This window comes from Thermobia domestica, chromosome 18 (genome assembly GCF_964235325.1).
Source record: "Thermobia domestica chromosome 18, izTheDome1.hap1.1, whole genome shotgun sequence".
In the NCBI taxonomy this organism is placed as follows: domain Eukaryota; kingdom Metazoa; phylum Arthropoda; class Insecta; order Zygentoma; family Lepismatidae; genus Thermobia; species Thermobia domestica.
This window is the reverse complement of record NC_137471.1, coordinates 74,434,500-74,451,281: the sequence shown is the minus strand read 5'-3', so window position 1 is coordinate 74,451,281 and position 16,782 is coordinate 74,434,500.

The window sequence follows — 16,782 nt, the reverse complement described above, 5'->3', positions numbered from 1 at the left end:
GGAGAAACCAGTGTTCTTAGTTTGAGGAAATTTTCCTAATCTAGAGAAATTTCGTAGGTAAATTTAACAAAAAGAAAAAAAATTATTTTGTTCGATAAAACGTAAAAATCCATAGAACTTCTCGCTCTGATTGGTTAACCAATATAAATGCTTAAACTTTTCTTTGTTCTTCAGAAATAAACGAATACAATAGCAATAATGTGTATGTGGGGGGGTTCAAAGTAGCATAATTTGCACCCGTTGTTAGCTCTATGTATTTGTGTGTATCTTTTGGTTAAAACACTAAGGAAAAGTACAAATAATAGCAAAAGTGAATGAAGTGAATAACATAAGTGAATGAAGTTACTGTCTTCTATGCTAACATGTCGACGGCCAGCCCGCATTTCAAACATGCCCCCATTCACTTTATGTTGTGGGCCCAGGTCAGTGGCGTAGCAGCTGCCCCCGCAAGCCCCGCAGTGCGGGGGGGCCTCGAAGTCTTGCGATGAATAAAGATTTAAAGAAGTAGAACTTCAACCTTCTGTCGGCTTTACAACTAGGGCCCCTTCTCTATACTTTGCGGGGGGGCCCGCAAAAGTGTGTTACGCCACTGGCCCAGGTAAATGGCAACGTTGCAGTTTCATTTAACATTGGGTACGTAAAGAGTGTAGGCTACAACCCAAACGGCTTTGTCCGATTAAAAAAAAAATCCTTCACTTTAGATTGAAAACATCATATTTGGAGACTGTTTCCCCTCTAACATTTTGTTGTAACTCTGATAATAACAGTTGCCCTATGTCAGGGAACGTTTGAGATACCCTGTATTCAGGGGTGCCCACAAGGGGGGGCTATGACTCAAAGTGCGTCATTGAAATATTTGGGGGGGTTAAAAATCTGTATAAATATGTTTGAGGGAGTGTAAAAATTAATCGAGAAGAAGATTTTTTCATGGAAAAACACCTACGGGTAGACAATTGGGGGGGTGCGTCATGGACATAAGGGGGGGGGCACCACTGCTGTATTTAAGTGTCCAAATTAGCATTCTAGCAAAGAGAACATTAAACAAAGACTTCTGTTTTGGTTGCATGTTTTCACACGTTTTTAATCAAACACTTTATACTTCTTTTTGTACCTTTTCTCATTATCACCTTTTATGCACATTTTAAAACATTCTTATTGGTTCTTTACCACATCTTATTCCCATAATAATTAAACAATGAACAGAGAACGTATGAGACTTCACATTATTTTCGCTTCAGTGCAGTTCTGCTAGGTGAGAACTATTGAATAGCAAGTAAAAGGAGATACCAATATCAAACTGACCAATCACGGCTATCAAAAATCGGAATCGTCGAGTGCTTTCCTACATACAAATATTTACTCTAGTGGCTGGAGATGTACTGGAAGAAAATTGAATTGTTAAATGTTATTTGTTTTAACAGCTCCCCTAACCGGTGAATTTTATTAAAGCGCTAACTGTTATCTGTTTTAACAATTTTCAGAACTTGCAACGTTATGTTCTCGAACATATTTTAAGCAGATTCTTTTAATACATTAGTCCTGATTCTTTTTTAGTCCTTATATATAATGTAATTAGTTTTGGTATTGTATTTGTATGAATATTTGATGTTGAAATTTACATCTATCTTTCCAAGATCTTGCATCTTTTTTTTTTTTTTTCTTTTCGCCAACATTTTGTACCTTTTCTCGTACTAAAATTTTACAGCTAAAAGTCTGCTGTAGCTCTGGCATAGTTAAATGAGTTCTCATTTTCCGGCACATGATCCGCCAATAAATGCCAAAATACCGATAATGGCGAGCCCAAAAATGTGATTGCGCAGTGTATGGAATCAAAATTGTCTGTCACTCGAATTCCTGCACTGTATGAAATAGAGCTTATCTTGAAACTAACAATTAGTCATTTAATAATAACCTTTTATAATCACTAAATGACCTAACCTTATGTTCGTTGTTTAATTATTTACAAAAAAATAATAAGAAGAAGAGAAAAGTTATGAAAAACATTGTAAAGTCCCTTAATGGAAATGCCTCTTATGATGGTTGTAGATATGCAAATAGTATGTAATCTGCTGTTAGGTTATCCAAAATAATTAAAAGCAAAGATATTACCACAACTAGCTTTAAGCTACGAAAGTTTACACGAGAATGTCGATTCATTTTCTTTTTACTTCAGTTTTTATTTTACTTTACAGCTATTACCACACTGAGAAAAAAAAATTGTAGGTGACGTACTTAAAAAGGTAGGTTACTTGCGTAATTCCTGTAGTTTTTGGACTTAACGTATAGTGGACGTATAACTGAAAACGCACGTTTTATAATACTTTCCGTATAAGTGTTCCATCTATACGTCCTTTCCGTATGAAACAATATAGGCGGTCAGGATCTCACATACAAATGGACGTATATAACATATAGCTGACGAAGGTAACATAAGTATATGCATGTACTATACGGAAAACTATTAGATGTCAGACATCCTGCAACCGCATGATGTAACATCTAAGGGCAGTGCGTATGTAGCATACGGGTGACATATACTCCATACTGATTTCTGTAGTAAGGGATTCCGTATATTTGTACAATATACCGCTATCCGGAGAACGGATTTTTCTCAGTGCAGCCAATCATCTACAATTAAATATTTCAACATAAACAGGAACCTTCCTGTATTTAAAACACTATTTAATTAACTTAAGCCACTCTTGGCATTACTATATTCCAAATTCTCATACATAACAACGACATCTTGGTAACGTTACTCATTTGTTTTATACAGGAACAAATGAATAATCACTCTACTACTTTTAATACCTTGTCCGATTATTCCATTCCAAACATCTTCCTGGGTATCCCTAAAAATGAACTGCACCTACTGACTTCCAACATCTGCATAATAAGTAGATGAGTTTTTTTCTTTCTTTAATTTAAAAACAATATATTAATTTATTTATTTTTACTTTTTATTTTTATTTATTTATTTATTTATTTGCATAACTATTCTCTATACTAGGTCCCTGGTTCGATCCCAGCTCGCGCCGTGTGAACTTTGTGGTGGACAAACACAGTGCTCGTGGGTTTTCTCGGGGTTCTCCCGTTTCCTCCCACTTTCTTCATTCCACCATTTCACTCATTTCTCATTATCACCGTCTCCTTCAGCCTAACCGGCATAAGCGTGGGACGTTAAACTTAAAGATTTCATTTCATTTCATTTTTATCTTCTATATATATAAAAGAGAACGTACAAAATCCTTTGTCCGCTCATCACGCTAATACGGCTGAACCAATTTCTTTCATTTTTGGGGGGTTATTAGGATTTGGACCCTAGATGGTTTTTATCATATCACTTTAATTTTTAATTACCAGTGTCTTGAGATAATTGACCATTCAAGTGTCCATAACGTACAAATCCTTTGTAATTAGTTCATCATAGGTAAAAATAAACGTATTTATATGCAACCCGTATGACCGTGTCACTCGGCGGGTTAACATAAATGACAGGCGATATACAGCGGAAAATAGCTTGAATCTTCTGTTTAAAATTTTTTAATTGATTTGCTTATTTTTACAGACACTTTTACAATATGCCAGCACCGGGATGACCGCAGCGAAGCGGGGCGGGTTAACATAAATGACAGGCGATATAATGTTAAGATTTACTGCAATCTTCTATGGTTTTTATCATATCACTTGAAAGCGAAAAAGTAAAAATTATCTAAGTAACAAAGTTTATTGCGTTCCGGGGTGACCGCAGCGAAGCGGGGTGAACGCTGCTAGTTCTCTATACTAGTGGTTCTCAACTTTTTTGACTGTTGATACACTTTACTGAACATCCAGGGCTTCACGACACACACGTGTGATATTTTTATTAGGTCTAATAATAATAATAATAATAATAATAATAATAATAATAATAATAATAATAATAATAATAATAATAATAATAATAATAATAATAATAATAATAATAATAACATAAATTATATTAGTGTAACCCTATAAGTTTTTATAATGTAATGACTCTATGAAGTACTGAGCATTATTGCTGCCGCTGGAGGCGTTGACTGGTACCAGAGGGGGGTGGGAGTGGAATCTTTCTTTTATATATATATAAATAAAACCCATTCCAGAGTTTGGAGCTCTTAAAAGTAGCTCTAAGTAGCAGTATTACAACCCACCGCCCCCATAGAAATCCGTCTTGGATCCGCCCTGACTGGTACAGTATATCTCAAAGTTGATTTTAATTAATTATTATTAATTTATTCATGAATTTAAAATTCTAAAATTTCGCGACACACCTTAGGGGACTGCGTGACACATCAGTGTGTCGAGACACATCGGTTGAGAACCACTGCTCTATACCAATGAAACGAATTCCAAATTAATTTAAGAATTAACCGGAACGACTACTATCTATACGAATTATGAGATTTCTCATTTAGTAGTAGGGACATCAACAAAATTGTCCATAACCCTTTCCGATGGTCTAATGGCTGGCGTGATCGCCTTTGATAGATGAGGTCCCAGTGAGAGAACATTGAAATTTTAACTCATTAGCTTACGATGGTTCGGATCGAGTTTTATACTGTAGGATTAATGTCTCTTATAGCCTCGATGCTGAAAGAGACATTAAATTTAAACAAACAAGAACAAGAAAATAAATGCTCCTGGTGTGGAACTGCGAGGGATGGGGAATATTTCCTTCGTTAAACTCAGTCCACTAATTCAGCACCTGAAACAGTTCGGCAGAAGATAACGTACCAACAAGAGTACGCAATCCCTTAACTGTAATCTTGGTTTGATGGAGTATATAGATTATTTAAAACATCTGTTCAACGAATGGATAAGCGAAGAGGCACAATTCTTTAAAGGAGTGTTACTCATGAGACAGAATTTACGTGACAATATAAGTACAAGACAAAACAGAGGTCTTCAGAATGAGAGCCGAATTAACACATTGGGATGCTCTAGGCTCAGCGCTGTAACTTAGATTTTTCTGGGGGGAGGGAAAGCATTAATACGCGTATTTAGGCCTCTAGAAAAGTTGTTTTCCAAATTTTTGGGCCCCCTCTTTCCATCTTTCTCTTATTCTTTATGGCCTCCCGGAGCGTGTAGGCTATCCGCCCTAAGGTCTGCGAGGCCGTTAGTTACGCTCCTGCACGGAGAGAAAAATTAGCTGCATTTAGAAGGAAAATACGTAGACTTCGGGTACAGGCGGCTTTCTTGTACCTGCTCTTGCCGATGCAGTAGCAGAGAAATCTAGATGGTTATACAGATTTTCACTAACGGGAAAGATGGTGCAAGGCCAGGCAAATTCTTGTTCTTGTGTACACACATTACTTTCTGTATCCTGCACGTGCAGCTGGTGAACGTACATGATTTACGTCTATTTGCCACAGTACAGATTGGTCGTGGCTAAACAACAAATCAATACGTAGCTTAGTGCAGAAAATCATTTGTGTGATACAGAATCCTTCTAAAATACGTCTATCCAGATTTTCTAGACTAAAATTCAGCAATTTTTCTCTCAGTGTGGGCCCGTTCCATACATGGCAAATTAATTAAGGGGACAATATTGACAAATCTCAATCCCATACGAATAAATATTATTTCTAGCGCCCCAAATAGTAGACATTTTTATTGAAATGGGCCCACGACTCATTTTTGTTTTATTGACCTTTTGTGTGCTGTTTTGTTTATGTAATGTAGTGCACTTGTTTGATGCTTCATTTATAATTTCATTTTCGTATCTTATGTGGAGTAAGAAAATTTTGTCTCAAGATGGGAGCCCTCGAACGGTTGGGAGCTTCCCTGGGGGCAGTTGCCCCCTGCCTCCCCACAAGTTACGACCCTGTCTAAGTTATACTTCAGAACTTCTTCCCCTCCACCCGTTACCTCCGAAACAAAAACGCAGCTCTTGTCATAACTTGTCGTCGGCAATGAATTCAGTATCAGCAGCAGCTACATTCAATCTCACTGTCGAACATATGCTTTCGAAAAAGAGGAAAGCATATTATTATATGTAATACAGAAACAGCCAGATAGGAATTTTCTAATACAACAAATTAAGTTTATTACTGTAATAAACCGGACCAAATATTCTGCTCTAGGCCCCAGTCTACTAAGCCTGGACGCTAAACTTGGTTAGTTTTCAATAGAATGTTTAAATTTTGCTTTTAGGACGAGACAGCACTTTCACGAGAGTTTTTCGAGACAAGACAGTCCCAAATCTCGTCTCATGGCTAACATTATACTTATAAGTACTCGAATGTACTAAAATAAAACTCAGGTTGAAGATTCATGAACAAATCCTTCTCAAACTTTTCAGAAATTTCACCCAATTTGCCTATCTAAAGCTCCTACTAATATTCCCGTTTAACGTCCCACAACTATGCCTTTTAGACTAAGAGAGATGACGATTAAGGCAAGTTAATGATAATGGAAGAATTGGTGGAATGAGAAAGTGGGAGGAAACGAGAAAACCCATATCATCCACCACAAATTTACTTGACCGGGGATCGAACCAGGAACCCCAGGACACCAGAGGTAAGCCCTCTGCCACTGAGCCAATGTATGCCCCAAGCTTCTACTAAACATGCCAACTCTAATACATTGCTGGGTATAGGAAAGGTATAATCTTCCAAAGGGGGCCATTTTCAAGTGGGAGAGAAAATAAGACTACGTTTAAAGAAAGAAAAAGAAAAGATAACATGTCTGCCTAACACCATTTACGTATCCTTTTGCTTGATTTTAATTGCAAATGAAGCAAGATGGTTAGGGCATAAGTTAGACATTTGTGAAAAAATCATGTTATAATAAAGGGAAATTCAGAACTTTACTTTCTTTTTTATTTACAAGTAGTAGGTACGTCACTATTAGGAGACATGTGTGTGTCACTGTTAGGAGAAATCCAACAACAATAAATAAATAAATAAATAAATAAATAACCTATTCCAGCAGAATTAAAAAATACCAACTGTTTCAGATTGGCAACAAACGATATATATTTTTAAACCTATAAAAAACACCATTTTTCGATTTTCTTCGAAAACTGCGCATGAGAATTTACTTTTAATTATCTAATTTTGTCCAGCTCGACGTGATTTATTGATTGATTTAAGGCCTATGCCTTATCTTTTGGCCAATATTATATAGTTAAATAAAAATTGAAGTATGGGAGTAGATCATAATTTTGGACTATACTTCATTAACCACACTGTAGACCAGGGGTGTAACCATGTGGGAGTCCAAAGGGGCCGACCCTCCCCCCCAAAAATCTTCGTTAACACACCTTACTTTTGTACATTTTCTCAATAAAGCTACACTTGTTTAATAGGGAAATGATTTATGTAGCATGAAAATTTGATTATACACTTGATCTGTACTCTTTCTCTTATAAAAACAACATTCTAGTTCTATCGTTTTTTTTTCTGAAATTTTACAATTTCTGAAAATTTTCGGGTGCAGAATAATACCCATTGAATACTACATAGACGTAGTGGCTCGTAGTATTGGTGTCCTCCCTCTAAGCTTGGACACAGTTTTCCCCTTCGGTACGAGCGGTCTCGGGTTTGATTCCTGGTAGGGACACTCGGACGAAAAAGTGTAAAAACCCTTCCTTCCTTTTCTCCGGATAGTGTGATCGCCGAGAGACGTCAACCCTCATACGTGACGAACTCAGATGGCCAGCTATATCGAAATTTTAGAAATCTAATCCTAAATCCTAAAGCTTGGAGCCCTCCCAAAAAACACTTCTGGATGCGCGTCTGTTGTAGATTATAATTTTACTTGTGTCAAAATGAAATGAAATAAAATGATATCTTTCAGTTTTACGTCCCACGGTTATGGTGGCTAGGCAAAAGAAGATGGCGATAATGAGAAATGAATTAAAAAATTAAATGAAATCTGTAAGTTTTACGTCCCACGGTTATGCCGGTTAGGCTAAAGGAGACGGTGATTATGAGAGATGAGTGAGATGGTGGAATGACGAAAGTGGGAGGAAACGGGAGAATCCCGAGAAAACCCACGAGCACGGTATTTGTCCACCACAAAGTCCACACGGCGCGAGCTGGGATCGAACCAGGGACCCAAAGCACCGGAGGTGAACGCTCTACCACTGAGCCACCGCGCCCTCACAGAAACGAATTAAGATGGTGGAATGAATAAATTGGCAGGAAACAGGAGAACCCCGAGAAAACCCATGAACACGGTGTTTGTCCGCCACAAAGCCCACTTCGCGCGAGCTGGGATCGAACCAGGGAATCCACACACTACATGTCAACAGTCAAAATTAAAGGTATAATTAGTGTCTGCATGAGTATCAATTTCAACTCAACAGATGGCGTTGTTATTCTGAAGCAAAAACTACTAACAAGTAAGATTACAAAATAATTCATTTTCTCAATATTTTTTCGAAAACTACGCATGATGATTATTACTCATCTATATCATTTTGTTCGGCTCAATGTCTAATCTTTGCACAGATACAGTCACCGACAAAAGTTCTTTCGGTTTGGTAAAAAGTATTTTGGGGATAACAGTGGTATGACTGGAACGTACAGAAAATTATATATATTTTTTAATTTCCTGATACCTATACTCAAATTGTCCTTCCATTGTGAAGTTATTTACGAAAATAATTTCATCAAACGAAAAGAACCTTTTTCACTGACTGTACATTCATTTCTTTAAAAATCAAGTATATTATATTCTATCTCAAAAGACAAAAATATTTGCAGAGTTCCTAACTCTTGACGGGAATTTCCTCACCAAAAGCGGGAAATTATTACGCATTACATGGAAATTTTCTTCTTTGTAAACCTGACAACACTGCAAGTTCTACCTTTTTTTTCTTTTGTTCCTTCCAGAAACCCAACCCTCTCTCTATAAGTCAGTAACTTGCATTCAGTTGCATCGAATGATGAACGTGCAAATGCAACAACGATTCGTAATCAGAGAAGAGCAACGAGGGGGCGTACCCCATTTCCTTCCCACTGTCAGGCGAGGGCGGACAGATGAAGAATTACAGGGAACGGACCGAGAAGATAATTTAGGATTCCAGTCGTGTCACCAGCCGAAGAAGCAACTTCCACCAATGACTGTCAACAAAGGCTACTGGTTGGAGAGGAGTCACCAACTTCTGCATGGGTAATCAGTCAGAGGTGAGGCGATGTCCTTAACCTCCCCGAAACTCTGCCCAAACCACGGAACAAGTTTGACTTATCTAAAAGAAGAAAAAGATAAAGAAATTGATTACTTCCGCTGGGTATTAATTTTCCTAAAGTTGCTACAGTGACCACTTTTTCTTTAATTTTTCTTTTTAAGCAATAGCAACACTTCCAGTTTCTGTTCCGGGAAAGTACAATTTATTTCTTCATTTGTTTTCTTTTCTTTCCTTTAGTAACCATACTGTTATTATAAGTACTCATGTGTAACCCATTGATTAACGTAGTTGTCTTGAGTGTGCGTGATTCCGGATGTGATTCCAGAGACTTTTCGGTGTTTACCAGCCATCATGAAGCAATTCGACATAAGTTTATATAATTTAAGGAATCCGAAGATTCGTCGCCGCAGAAACTAAATTTCCATTCTAGTCTATCCTGTACCAAGTGAATTTATTCTGAATCGCCATGATTCTCCTCTCTAAGATCGTATATATTAGGTTATGGTTATACCGAAATTTTCCTATTTTATCATTCCCTTTTCCTCTTCCAACAGGGTGGGAAAAAACAAAACAAATATATAAACAGTTTTAAATGAATTGGATGATACCGGTACCTTAGGCTGAATGAATCTTCATATTTTCTTTTTCAAAAATACAAACTTGTTTGTTCTCTCTGCAGTTTACGATCAAGTGAACAGGGCACTGATTAGCTATTCACACACGAACACAATAGTTCTACTTTCTCAGTGATGTTTAGAACAGGATTACATGAGCCCTGATTACTGTAAACGTGCTGTTGATGGCTGAGAGAACTCTTTGAGCACTTTTGTTGCCAACCCTGATTTGCCTCTAAGTGAGGAAAATTGATCGCTAAATTCAGCATAGAAGAATGATGAAGGATGAAGAGTGATTCAGGATTGAAAAATTGAAATGATACGGATTAAATAAGAAAATTTCTTTATAATCGTACCCTCATTCTTCCAAGGACAAATTGGTATAAAATTAAGACGTTCGTTGTGAAGCTCATCGACTTCTTTCTTTGTTTCTTTCCTTTTTCCATGTATAGTATAGCATTTTAATTAGATAAAACTTTTAGAGGTGATTAGGGGGAACAATAGGAAAAGCCTCCTTACAGCCTTTCTTGAACTCAAATATTCAAGGAGCTCCTCCGTGGCTAACCGGTTAGCGTACGCGCCTTTGGCGTGGGAGACCCGGGTTCGATTCCCGGCGGGAGCTCATGTGGTTCGGATTCCACGTTAATCAGTAGGTCCACGTCTCATATAGCCTCGCTGCTGAACGGGACGTTAAACTCAAAATCAACTCAACTCAACTCAAATATTCAACTCCACTTTTAGATTAGTTATATCCTATTATTTACGTAGCCCAACCCGCTGATTTAGTGCCTAATACTCACACATTGAGTTACGGTGTTCGATTCCCCGCGTCAGAATCTTGAAATCTGAATGGATTTTGGTGGTTTGGATTTTACCTTGAAGTGTAGGTCCACTCTTTCACCAGTAAAGAGGATCACCCAAAGATTACTCTTATTAGACTATTGCCTAACAGCAATACTCTAGGCTTTATATACATATCTCACATGCTTCAAATATGTAAGCTTTTAACCTCAGCAATATTTTTTGAGATTTAACCAAAAAATCCTTTAACATAAAAAAATTCTGACCTCAGCTCACATTTCCATGTATGGGATATGAACAAACCCCGTTAAAGTCACCATTACCCAAGATAATCGCTCTAGCTGTGCATTAAAAAAAAAGAGATTGAAAAGTTTACTTTCGATCGAGATTTATTGTGTGAAGTAAAAGATGGATGTACGCCTGTACGTACTAATATTATGATCTTAAATTGATTGATTAATTGAGGTTTAATGGGAACGTCAGCATTCAGCCCACTTGTCCCCATCACTATCAACACTGATTGCTGTAAATACGATGGTAAATCCATCAATTTTTATTATTTAGTACCACAAGAGTATAAGGTTTGTATTTATATCATTTTCCAACATAATCAACCTGCTTTTCAAGGCATCTGGTCCAGTGGCGTATTTATGGGGGGGCTACGCACATTCTCCTGAGTTGATTTATATACTAGTCTATATAGGTATACAGTTATATATCGGAAGGTGCTTGAGCCCGATAACCCCCTAAATACACCATTGATTGACCTGGTTCACTGTTACACAAGCTTTCTGATATTCTCTGCAAAAAAAAAAGGGGGGGGGTTGGTTTCCCAGTAAGCCACAATGCACCGCTTCCATCACCTGTTGATCGGAGCTGAATCAACGGCCCCTGAGAGCATCTTTTAACTAATCTGACGGGGCAAGATCTGGACTGCATGTGTGAAGAGTTTAACCAGTGTAGACTGCGGTATGTGAACGTGCATTGTCATGCAACATAAGAATGCCTTCCGACAAACGACCTCTGGGTTTATAACGAATTGCAGCCTTCAATTTGCTTATCAGCATATTACTGTAGGTTTCACCGTTTATCGTTGACCCCTTTTCCAGGAAATGTTCTCGGATTGGCCCTTGTGAGTCCCAAAACACTGCGACCATTACTTTCCCTGCAGAAGGTTGACTCTTGAATTTCTTCTTGCGGGAGATCCGGGGTACTTCCATTTTATCCTGTGGCGTTTGTTCTCTGGTTCAAAGTGATGAATCCACATTTCATCTCCAGTTCACCTTCATTAGCATAGCGATCCAGTAGATGCTGACAGATTCTCACATGACTTTGCTTTTGCTCTTCATCGATTTTTTTTCCCGGAACACATCTCGCACAGACTTTCTGAAAGTTGAGCCTGTTATGCATGTCATATGCATAACCATGACTAATTTGCAACGTCACTTCATCAACAGTCACTCGTCTGCTATTCAGAATCAAGGGACGGACCCGTTCAATAAAGTCATCAATTGTTGCTGTAACTGGACGCTCTGCCCTTTTCCCCATCCTTCACGCTCTTTTGACCACTTTTGAACTGTTCAATCCACTGTTAAACACTTCGCTGTGACAACATATTGTCCTCGTATTGTCCTGAAAGTCTTCTATGAATTTCCGCTCCGGGTACACCGTCAGACCATAAAAATCGGATGACAGAATGCTGTTCTTCTTCGGTGCACACAGACAGTTGCAGAGCCATTTTTACCTCGCAACAGCGCAAAGCGAACTGACGTGATAACGCTGCAACCTACCACAGGCAAAGCCAATGGTGACATCTAGCGTCTGGTGAGTATAGAATGCCGTAGAGCGAATCTGAATATAGAAAAATATTGCAGTTACTTATTGATTTACCCTTGTAAAATTTGAAAAACGAATTTAGCAAAATATAAGGACCAAAAATACTGCTTCAAAATACAAATAAAAAAAAAACCTAGAAGAAATAAAATACTAAATATACTGTACTATGAGAATAACAAATATATAACTCTGACAATAAATAGTAATAAAAGTAACAATAGAGAAAATATATAACAATAAATAGTAATAAAAGTAACAAAGTTTAACTTTTGAAGCGAACTTTACCACGTGGGCCGAGTACCGGCCACTCACAATCAGTAGCTACCCATCAGATCATCTTCCATCATATCAGATTTCAAAGAAACTACAGGTGACTTATGAACAGATGTAGCTTTTGTTCTTTTCGGGGACAGAATCGTATCATTAAGACGACATACATGGTGGATAAGTTTCAGGCCAGCGAGTGGCGAGGTGGCGAGGTACACTCATGTCCAAAATGTTTTTCGCATATCTATAACTGTCTTCTTGTAAGAATATAATTTGATAATGATTTTGCAGGGTACTTTTAATACTGATACTGTGTGTATAATCAGGAAATGTATATTTGTGGTAAATTTCATAGGAAAAGAATTATAAATACGAAAATTAGAATGAGTAAAACAAAATGGTGCTAAATGGACAATAAAGTTTTAATTTCGTTTCTTTATTTTTATTTACTGCTCTTTTGACATGGAATTTGCCACATACATGTCTTTGCCGATTACACACATACTAACATTGTAAGAAATACCGGGCGAATTCATGATCAAGTTATATTCCTACAACAACATATTTATAGACATGCGACAATAATTTAGGACATGAGTGTACAATCTTTTTCCTTAAAGAAAAGAAAAATAATGTTATCACAACAAGGCTGAGTGAGTGAGATATAGAGAATTGCCTATCTTCAGGGGCGTCATTTGAGGAGGGCAGGAAGTTAATTATCCTCTTGAGTTTGAGAAACAGATACTTTTTAATAAATTAAACCAATAAAAAAAATTGAAACGCTTATGTAGGTGGACAATCCATCTACCCCTTCCTGGCAAAATCTAAAACGACTCCACTGCCTATCTCTGTAACAGACTAAGCTTGCCAGACGTCCCGGTTTTGAGGGGTCGTCCCGGCGTAGGTCGGTTTCGTGTTAAGTACCAGTCAGTTTCTAGTCATAAAGTTATTTAACAACTTCTTAGATGCTTTTTCCCTAGAGATGTTTAATGGAAAAGTCAACACTGAAAGGACGAATGCTCTGCAAAATGAACTTTTCAATGACTTGAAGTGAATTCTTTGATAAAATAAAGAACAATATTTTTTTTTAGATTTATTATAAATATAAATATAAGTCTGAATACAGTAATGTGCTGTAGTTCTTCTTTCCTCCTCGTTTTGCGAATGCTAAACTAGTTAGTTGTTAAATTTTTCTTGCTAAAATTTCTTTTTATATGTGTAGGATATATTTCAGCAGAAACAAATCTTGAGACTCAAACACCTCAGAATGATTCCTGCATTATTATTATTATTATTATTATTATTATTATTATTATTATTATTATTATTATTATTATTATTATTATTATTATTATTATTATTATTTATACAGTGTAAATTTGTTTGAATTCTGAGCTGTTGTGTGCAGTGGCGTATTTACGATTTTGTTTCGGGGAGGGCTTTGCTAACTTTCGGGGGGGGGCTTTGCCTGAAAATGTGAAAATTCTGCAGGATATTTCATATACTTTACTATAGTAAGTAAGATTTCGGGGGGCCTTAAGCCCGGAAGCCCCCCCCTAAATACGCCACTGGTTGTGTGTAAGAATAAATCTCATATCAGAATTTTCAAAGATATGCACTATGAATTTTCATTGCGCATGCGTCTTGTTAAAGTTGAGAATTTATCACGAGAATTTTAAATAAAATATTGGTATTAACAACGTCCCAGTTTGGAGCTTCAGAAATCTGGCGAGTGTATAATAGACACAATGTATCGTATACAGCTAACGACCAGAACAACTATAAAGTTAGAATAAAGAAACATCCTCTTTAGACATTTTTGAATATTTTACGACAAAACAAAAGAATACGGATATTTAAAAAGAAAAAAAGTACCCAAACTTTGAATCTAGTGGTAAAGCTTTCTTCTTTGCTTGGTAGAAAATAATTTTCAAATACTCTTCCTGGTAAGAATAAGAGTATATTGATATAGTCCCCAAGAACCAAAAAAGAGAAACTAAGACAGCGTAAGGTCATAAGAAAAGCAATCCCAAAGATCAATAACAATAGAAGAACATTGCCCTATATCCTCTGCCTCCTTTTTCCTAACATATAAGAAAAAGAAATATAGTCAGAAGGACGAGAAAAAGAATGTAAGAAGGGATGAAAACAACAGCGAAAGAGATTCTAAAACAGTGGTAAGAAAAGAAGATGTGATGAAAGGATTGAGAGACCAAGAGGTAAATGGAATAAGAAACTTTTGGAAACAAAATGAAAAAAGAAAAAAAGGAAATCTTGAAAAGGGAAAAATAATGGTAAACGTTGAAAGTGGGAAAGCGTCCATAGTGCTAGTACAAGAAGAAGTCTTTGTTAAGGAGACCGTTTAGGAGAATTAGAGTCCTGGGAAACTAAGGCCCTCATTAGCGATAACGGTAGCGGGCTCTGGATTTCCCTGCCACTCCTCCAGGAACTCCAATTCTCCTCCCATCCCACAAGAAAAAGACGCGAGATTTTTCTGCTGACGGACGCTCTGTGAAGGACATAGCCAAAGAGAAGCAAGCATCTTGAGTTGAGCTTCCAACAATCCCCTTCCCAACACACAGACTCTTTTAAAGACTCCGCCAAGAGTGGAGGAAACATGCAGAAGATGGAGAAAGCGCAAGGAGAGACCCACTTCAAACTGCTGAGAAGTTGAAGAGCTGCAGGGTACTTCTTTTTTCTTGCCTAGGTTTGCTGGTTTTCTGTAATTACATGCCTTGGATATCTTCTCTTCTTCTCTTCTCTCACAGAAAATATCACTCACTGATCCTGCACTGAAGTATAAGAGTAAGATTGGTCTGAGACTTAGTGGCGCAATAAAGCTTTCAGACATGTTCCTGCGCACTTTTTTTTTCCTTTTCTCTTCTACGTACGGCCTCCATCAACCGAAATGTCTAATGCTTCTGCTTGAGATGAAACAAGCCTCTTTGTAGACATCTCTGTCTTCGAGTTAGTGTGTGTGTAATATGCGACAGACCATTTCGTCATTTTATCCCCCATGTCTTCCTGCATAGGACTTTTCAATAATTCAGTAGCGTACTAGAAGGTATGTAGGAAATGGTATTTATGAAGGAAATCAGTGCATAGAGACCCATGTACTAATCTGTACGATCCTTACTAAATTTTGAAGCCTCAAATTAGTAACATTTTCGATTTTAGTGCATGTAATCTTAAGCTCATTTCCAATGGGGAGCTGGAGGGTAACAATAGTAAAGTGCTTACGTCTGGTACAAGAGGACCTTGGTTTGATTTCAGGTCCTGTTAGTTTGTGGTACCCGTTTCCTCCCATCATTCAGTTTCGTTAATCATCCTTCATCTTTAGGCCGAAGGATATCAAAAGGGCGGAAACGTTAAACTAGAAATTATATTCCATTTTGTCAATGAAAACCTGAAAATTAGGATGAGAACTATAAAGAGAGAGAGAGAGAAGCAAATGAACACACCTCTACAAAATAAGTGTCCTTTGTAAGATAATACAAACTTTTCAAAAGATATAGATAGGCTTTTTAATATACTTCTATTCACAATTTACTTATTAACAGAGCAACTTTACATTGGGTGGACCAGGACCTAACTTTAAAGGTTCTCATTCAAACACTTACCTGCTAAAGAAAGCGTTGAAGATGAACTCTCCCTCATCTACCTAAAAGAAATATATAGACAAACTCACCGACCGCACAGTTCAAACTAATGGATATGTCTACATTTTATGCGAATATGTTTGCATTTTGAGAGTGTAACTTCCAAAATTACTTGATTTGTCTGACATTTTCTGAGTTCAAATGGTGAATAAACACCACCTTATGTGGTGTATCGTATGGGTAACAGAGGTCAATAAGAAATGTAGGGAGTTGGCATGAGAAGCGCTTTAATAGTGCCTCGCAACAGTTTCTTTTCCGATCTTTCTGTATCTAAGCTTCCGGTTCTTTCTGCCGAGCTTTGCTATGCTTGTGTTTTGTGAAATATTTCCGTATTTAAATGGTTAAATCTAGGCACCATGATTCTGTTTCTTGTTATTGACTTCTTATATGCTTTCAACATGTCACCCAGGTAAAAATAGTACATTCTAAATATTTAATCTTTATA